The 8,790-nt window shown below is 34.2% G+C and overlaps 1 pseudogene; it reads left to right on the forward strand.

Moving 5' to 3' along the window:
* The first annotated feature begins 1,242 nt into the window (after window positions 1–1,242).
* Window positions 1,243–6,389, forward strand: LOC149544919 (ribonuclease J pseudogene; annotated as a pseudogene).
* The last annotated feature ends 2,401 nt before the right edge of the window (window positions 6,390–8,790 follow it).

An 8,790-nucleotide genomic window follows, 5' to 3' on the forward strand; every position in this document is an offset into this window, starting at 1 on the left:
TTTTTGTGGAGATTAAACATGGGAAATTTTGAGAAAACCCGTGAGAAGATCAAGGTTGAGCAACCAAAAAAACCTGATTTAGATATTAAGGAAGAGGTGAAATCTAAATTTTTGAATGATTTTGCTCAATTTACTCCTAAAGCTAGGAGGCAGATAGTTAGACAGTCAGGAGTCCTCCTTCTGCCAGAATGGGATATAGCAAATGCCATTTTTTTTTATTCAGTAAGGAAATAGAGGGATGTTCAAGTAGGGACTACTAAAGAAATACTATAGGCTCATAAAGGAGTCAAATTTAGTGATGACCACCAAGCCCTTGTTATATGGTCCATGGAAAAAAGGGACAATACCAGAATGCATGAGATTCCCACTACAGAGCATACTGGTGCATTGACAGTGTTCAAGGTTGGTGAGGTAGGTAGTAAACAAATAATTGGGATGGCATCAGAGATGCTAAAATTTGGTAGCATGGTGTCTAGCCAAGAGGAAGATAAATTTTCCCAACTCAATGCTAGGTTTGAAGAAGTTTTGAAAGCATATGAGGAGAGGGGTATGCAAATACAATCATTAGAAAATAAAGTAACTCAAATGGAGAAGATTCTTGGGAAAAGAAAATTAGGAGAGACTAGTAAACCCAGGGTTGCATACCCCCCACGGCCACTCGTTAAGCCTTTTAAATCAACACCAATTATTGAGATACCTGATACTCCAGAAAGGCGTCAATTCTATACTGCAGAGGATTTTGAAGAGGAGAAAAATAAGTTATATGCAATGCATGTAGAACTTAATAATCAATATGAAGAAAAATTGAGGCAAGGTATCATGTATTTAATAGACAGGATAGAATGGCCCACATTTTTTGATCAATTAGCGAGGATTTCAGCTATCAGGGATGAATTGAAGAAAAATGAAGCTATATTCAGACCCATTGTACAAAAGTGAACAGAGAGAAATTTAGATATCACTGCTATGTGTATATTTGTTATTCAACTAACATATCAATGGAAGAGGGAGCTAGATGAAGTCTTTTGTGAAAGAATAAATAAGGTTATAAATGAAATGAGCCATTTGTTATGGGCAATGACAAATGAGGATTTGGTAAAAGTATAGTTATTCTATAATATCATCAGAAAATATTTTGTTGATATAGAGGCAAATGCAAATTCTTTAGTAACTGTACAAAGAGAAGTTCTAAATTTTGACTGGTCGGAGGACACTACCTACAATAAGTGGAAGGAAGAGTTTATGTCTATAGAACATACAGAAGGAGATGATAAGGTGGAGGATGATGATAAAGATGAGGGTACAAAAGTAGACGCCACCTCTGCCACTGATGATAAAGAAAAAGTGGATCCTCAGGTAGTAGGAGATTACTCATCACTGTCACATTTGATGGCCACCTATCCTGAGGAACTAGAATGCTAAAGGAATCTGATCATAGTATTTTTGTCTTTCCAAAGGGAATAACAGAAGTAGACCCACAAAGGAATGTTCAATGTACCAGTCTTTCTATTATTCGCAGTTTTGTCTTGTTGTGATAGGTGTATGTAGAACTTTTTTGAAGGACACTTGTCAATAACATCTGCCCTTTGCTTGTTGCAACTCATGCCTATATAAATGAGTTTTCAAGGCAATGTGATGGTCTGAAACTTGCATAATTTTTGTGTTTCTCAAGAAAGGTATAGACAGTCGGCCCAATAGTATGCAGTTGTTTTGAGTTTGCTTCTATTTGTACTCTCTGATGACACATTGAAATGACAGAAATGGCAATCTATTATAGGCTTTCAATTGATTTCTATTGGTAATTGTATTAGTCATCTGAAAGGATAATACAAAGGGGTATTTACACTATATTTGTGTCAAATTTTTGTCTCCTTTTTATGGGTTTGTCTACTTTGAAGTCATTTTAAATAAGGTTTAACTTGGATTAATGCAATCTGGATGGATTGTATGTTGATAACACTGTTGCTTTTAATTCAAAGAATTATAGAAATGCTTCAATGAATCAGTAGGGTTTATGAGTTTATAGAAAAGATACTTCATAAGAATGGAAATGGGTGATTACAATTGATTGATTCATTTACAAGTTATTTGAATTAGATCTCTTGCCAATAGTTAATTTTTTTCCTAATGGATAAGGCACTGGTCACATAAGTCAGAAGTGAGCAAAGGTGAACTCTGTTGCTGCATATCAAATCATTTTAAAAAATCAAAACCATTTCATTCCATTTTGTTTAAAGTTACAAATGTTGGTTACCACTCGTTTGCATATAGTTTTCTGAGTCTTAGATAGCCACTAATTCCAGAAATACTTGTAAACTAATAGGAGATTTATGACCAAATTTGCTTATAGGGGATGCATATAGATCTGAGAGCTTTTAAAGAAAATTGATAAACTGTGTATGTGCCTGAGGGTAAAAGATGAGAATCAGAATGAAAGTAAGATAATTTCATACCAGAGTTTTCATTAGAATCATCTCTAGGTATACCCACCTTGGTTTAGCAGAGCCTAAAGAGTAGGAAACCATCCTTTGGTTTTGTTGAAGTTGGGTCAAAGTGGTTTATTCATATAATTGCTACTAGGAATTGGCTAATCCTTAGATTGTGTGAGTCATTTCACTGTGATATAGAGCATTTTGTTGCTCAGTAGTTTCAAACACCAACAGGTCCCAACCAAGATAAGATACTTTGTGATGTGGTTAATATGAGCACTTGATTTTATTTTTTGGGTAGACCTTGACTGTATGATGGCGGGCCTATGCATAATTTTTGAAGGAATATTATTTCTATCATCAAAATAGGAGAAGAATTAATTTACTTCCTTTAAAGAATGAAGAAATAAAAGCTAAGGACTTGAGTTTTTGGGCTTACCCCTTAGGTGATAGGGTAGTTTCAATTCAAAAGGTGATATATCCATAACATGTTGATATGATTTCTAACTTGTCGAAAAGATATTGAAGGATTTGATGGGTAGATATGAACTAGTGAACTTGAATACTGGTGACAACCTAATGTTACAATAGGTCAATGGAAGAGATTTTATCATGGTATCAAATGAGAAACATAATCCTAAGAGTGGATTGAATATTGATATGTTGCATAAATCTAGGAGTGGAGTCAAATAGTAGAAGATGAAGTAGATATTGATTAACAACTGTAGTGATGGTAGAGGCAAAGATAAATTAGTTAGTAAGATTCATTAGAGCATAGGTTTAATAGGAGTAGTAGTGGAGGGATACCTAATGCAAGAGGTCATTGTATTGGAGTTTTTTAGGCATACTTCTAGTCCCTCAATTTTAAGCTTCCAAATCAGCCCATCAAGTAAATCTTTTGTTGGTTCATTTTGCTGATTACGGTGTTGTAGGATTCATCTTATAAGAAGATAGCATTTGGAGAAAGCACTAAACCTGAATCCTAATCCTCAAGTTTAAATGTTCAAAGCTTTACACACACTTGGTTCGAATCAAATTCTGACTTACAGTTTCAAAGATCAACCTCCAAGCACAACTTCATGAACACAGATTGTCAATTCAGATAATGAGATCATCAGTGTGAAGGTTCAAGTTTGAGGTTCAGAATATGCCATTTCAGAGGTTTATTATTGTCAAGCTTGGATTATGGATGTAGATACAGTTTTAGTGATTCGAGAGAAATGCAAATTTTATTTCTTTTCAAAGTTCAGTGCATGAGTGCAAATTTGCATGTTTAGCTTCAAAGCCCATTAATTTCAATGTTTAGGTTCAAATAGGGAATGAATTATACACTTCATTCTAGCCATTTGAACATCATTAGAATGCATCCAATAAATGATACTTGATGGAGAAATCAATTAGTTAGCTCTGTTATCCATGAAGAAAATCCAGTATAAACTATAAACATCCTTAGATCATGTATTTAAAGAATGGTCACATGATCATTGATTTTCTTGAGAAGGTCAAAATCTAATTACACAATCTTCAAAAGATAATTTGGTGCCAAATAAATTGTAAGGAAGATTAAAGTGTCGCAACTGTAGCAGAATTGAATCTACATAAACAAATGAAAATTGTGATAATACATCATCAAACCTATGGAAACAAAGATGATGTGAGCAAATCATTACACCTATCACTCGAGTGCATTGTTATCATGCAAGTGTTATCCATTCTAATATAGATCAGTAAGCGATACAAGTGCTCATGGTAGATATATAATAGCACAGACTTCTCCCCAAATGCTTTCAGCCCACCTGCTGCAGATTGCAAGGAAAGATGTATTTTGGGTTCTCTATGGCTCGAATTCACTACATAGGGAAAACTCGCAAGCAATTTGATAGAATGTCTGAACAAGTAAAAGAGAAAGGTATAGCATCGATCAAGAATGCATATTAGTCTCCATGTTATTAAGTCACATGATGATAACCTTGTTGTGAAGTGAGGATGGGAAAAACATGAAAATTATGATCAAAGTGTTTGATCAAGTGTTGATAGCCTCCATCGAGTAGTCATCTAAATGTATTATGAAAGTTTTAAAACAATTCATAGCTGCTAGTGGATGAATCCCACGGGTTGTTAAGTAACATGCACTTCATAATGGTTCCATTATATCAACGAAGATGTTAGGGATGAGTGCATGCTTGAACCCTTGTAGGAAGAATAATATCATGGTGTTTGGCTAAATGAAACAAGCAGTACAATATCCTCTCAGCACGAAAAAAAAATAAAAATTCAAAATACAATTTGAAGAAGCTTCGGCCTCTACCTAAGTTTCATAATAGTCACACTTCTATGTGGAGTTTGTGCTTTTCCTTATGTCCATGACTAAAAGACATACCTGTGGCCATCAAAGGCATGAGAGCCATAAAGAAAGATATAAAAGGTTGTGGCAAATAGGAAAGGGTCAAAATGTTTGACCATATGTAGAACCTACACTTAAATCTAGCATTTAAAATAGCAAATCGAACGACTCGAGCATGGAGAAGTTACTTTGGCAGAAAATGCATTCCCATGTTCATTTTCCATAAAGAGAAGCTATTTTCTCATTCTCCATCGAAGAGAAGACCATAGTCAAAACTCCGCTAAAGTGAAGTCAATACACAAAGAATGGAAGGAAAATTGTAGTCCACAGCAAAGGCAGGCATTGCAACTATTCCCAACACATGCACATCAGTGTTTGTAGTAGCTAATCCACCTTTTGGACACTCATACCAAAAAAAAAATTCCACACCATTCACTATGGAGCTCATAAAAAGGTGATTGAAAGATTGCAATATTGAAGCCAAGACTAGACTTACCGTCTTCAACATTAGAGAGAGGTTCAATGCTAAACCATTTGAAGTAGAACCTATTCAAGTTACACACTCAATACCTGATTGTTATGGGTTGGTGCTTTGTTATGAAGATGAGAAACTTTTTCACATAGGAGATTGGAAGATCGATGAGTCTTCTTTGGATGGAAGAAGCTTTGATCATGTTGCATTAGAAGAGCTTTCAAATGAAGGCATTACATTGATGATGAGTGACTCCACAAACATTCTTTCACCTTGAAGAACTACCAGTGAAACAGATGTTGCCAAAGCATTATTGAGAGAGATTGCTTTTGCAAAAGGAAGAGTTATTACTACACAATTTGCCTCAAATATTTATCATCTTGGTAGTGTGAAAGTTGCAACTAAGCTCACTAGTATTTTTTGGGGTGTCCTTGAGGTCATATCTCAATGCTGCCTAGAAGGCTAGACTAGCGCCTTTTGATCCCTCAACTTTGCTAAAAGATGAGGACATGGATAAATATGCTCCTAGAGATCTGTTGGTTGTAAAAATAGGATCACAAAACCTCGTGCAATACTGAATCTTAAATCATTTGAAATGAATCATTCCCTTAAGCTAACAAAATATGACTTGATCTTATACTCAGTAGAGGTCATTCTTGGGAATGAAGTTCGTGTGATGAAGATGATGAATCAAATCATAGATATTGGTTCTACAATTGTAATGGGAAGGGGAGATAATTTGCATACCTCAGGTCATGCTTACTGTGGAGAATTGGATGAAGCCCTTAGATTGGAAAATCTCCAGCATTTCTTACATGTTCATGGTGAATTGGCCTTTCTGAAAGAGCATGAGTTACTTGCAAAATCCACTGGCATACGACACACAACTGTGATAAAAAATGGGGAGATGCTTGGTGTTTCTCATCTTAGGAACCAAAGAATCATTTCTAATGGTTTCTCTCATCTTAAGAAGGAGAAATTGTAGTTGATGTACAATGATAGAGATAAATCATCTGGAAATGTAGCAGACCTATGCATTGATGAGCGAATGATAGTAGCCCTAGATGGAATTGTTATGGCTAGTGTGAAGGTCAAAAGGCTTATGAAAAGATCTTTAGATGGTGTGCACAATCATGTCAATTAGTCATAGCTAGGACTAAAAGGAAAGATATATATTACAACTTGATACCTCTGGAATGACAAAGGAAAACTTACTAAAGCACTGTGTAAAGTAGCGCATGTGGCATTACCATCTAGACCTTCAAATGCTACGTGTCTCACATACCGACAATTAAAGATACCCAAAAGCAAATTAATCGTATAAATTTCATATTCTATCTTTTTCCTAAATATCCTCGAGTTTTATTTCCAAGAAGATTAAAAAGCCAAGAAAGCAAAAGGCTCCAGAGAAAGGGGAAATATTTTGAAAATATGATTCTTGATCTCTTGATGATATAAGGATGTTTCTTTCTTAAGAATTAGTTAGGAATGGAACTAAAGGAAAAATATGTGGACCATAAAGAAAGATAAAGGCTAGGAAAAGTGGTGAAAGAGGAGGAGAGTTAGAGAAATCGAACAGTCAGTTCCAAAACTGAAGAATAACTAAATGGTCATTGAAGAACATTATTTTTATTGCAAATTCTTCTCCATAGAGAGGGGGGTTCTTCTTTTCTGCAAGGGTAGGTATTGTTGGAGTAGAGGGGAGATAGTAGTTTATGTCATATATTTTATTTCACACATTTAGGGGTTTTATGTTTTGATTTTTGTAAAATATTTGGCCAAAGTTGCAGGCAAATAAAAATCAGAGCATTGTATTTGTTGTGTTCAAAACAAAGAAGAGTTTGCTTTGAATCAAAGAATTTGGGTTTTATTTTCTGAATATATTCAATCAGAGCATTGTTGTATTTGGTTTTGGACATTATCTTGCATCTTGCATCAAATAATGAATGTGTTGTAGATCAGAGTATTTGCATGTATTCCTATTGTAGAAATTTGAATATGAAATCTTCATTTCTTCATTGCATTCACATAGTCTACATCCATATTGTATTACCAATATCAAGAAGTCATAGGAATTGTGAGTTCTTAGCATTGGCTAGGTTTAGGAACTAAAATCTACCTAAGTTTTGTCTAGGGTTGGCTTGGTTTTCCTCTTCTGTTCTCAGGTTAAGAATGTACCCAATTAGTTTAGGAACAAAAAAATTCATTGAATGTCATTGATAAGGGTGTTGTACCTTTCAATTCAGAGGAAATCTATCAACCTCATGATATATTATCCAAATGTTGGTATCAAATTGTTTCTCACAGGTTTGGGCATTTAAGAGTTACATTGGAAAGAAAAAATTTGTTTACCAACAAGTTTTAATGAACACATACATCAACAATAATAGGAGTCATAATGGGCATAATTAAAATAATATTGGTTCTTCAAATGGAGAAGACATGTGGGTGAAGAATGTTCATGGCATCCAAATTTTGAACCTTGTCAAATATTCATAAATTCTCTTTATGGAATATCTTCTATTCACCTTAGGTGTTTGATGCAAGAGAATCCTTGGGTTGTTGGAAATCTTGCATCACCCAAAAATATTTCCTTTCTATTTATCTGTTTACTTTTCAATTTTTCACATTGGTTTAGCTTGTGATTGATCCAATGTGCTTTTTTTCTTATATGATCCTTATGCCATGGTCTAGGCATCATGAATTTACAATGTTTATATTTGCATGGTGTTTTGACATGTTTTTATTAGGTTGTCTTAAGATTGGTCCAATCATAATCTAGCTTCCTTTTCTAACGACAAGGTTGGCGGGATGTGACTTGTGATAAAGATGTATACATATAATGAATGTTGGAAAATTGTTCTATGTTGTATTACACTTCATGAACCTTTTGGATGTTCAAATTATATGATGTACTCATTTGAGGATTATTCTTATGATTTGGGTCTTGACCTATGTGTTTTTAATATGTTTCCTTTGTCTTGTAATTTAATGATCAAATAAGTCAACCTCTAGTTGCTGATATTATATATAAGCTAATTAGAGGTTCTATATTAAGAAGTGAAGGTAGTACAAAGTAGAGAGATGAAGTGTGGCAAAAAGAGATAGATTTCCAAAGGTATATTAGAAGAAATTGAAAGGTTAGGTCTGTTGGAGGTTCCTAGTTTTGAGGGATGATCAACTACAAACTTGCTAGCAATTGTATATTAATTATTACGTCATTTCCATCTACAAGCTCAAATTAAAGAGGCCCATTCTTGCTAAGAGAGAATCATTCCCAAATTTATCATACAATGGATACCTTTAAAAGAAAATTCTTACTTTCATCGAATTTAGCAAAAAAGATATAACATTTTATGAGGGAAAAAAAAACGCGATGCAAATTGATACACCATCAAATATCTTTTTCTGAAAATGGAAATCTGTATTCATGAAAGTATTTTGCTTTACACAATTCATGAAACTAGATAAGAAATAAATTCAATACTTGAATATGACTAAAATAAATGCATGTGTGAACATATAAAGAAGAATAGGCATAAGAA

The sequence above is a fragment of the Cupressus sempervirens genome, chromosome 8 (assembly GCF_028749045.1).
Source record: "Cupressus sempervirens isolate cs-2001-9-10 chromosome 8, ASM2874904v1, whole genome shotgun sequence".
Classification (NCBI taxonomy): domain Eukaryota; kingdom Viridiplantae; phylum Streptophyta; class Pinopsida; order Cupressales; family Cupressaceae; genus Cupressus; species Cupressus sempervirens.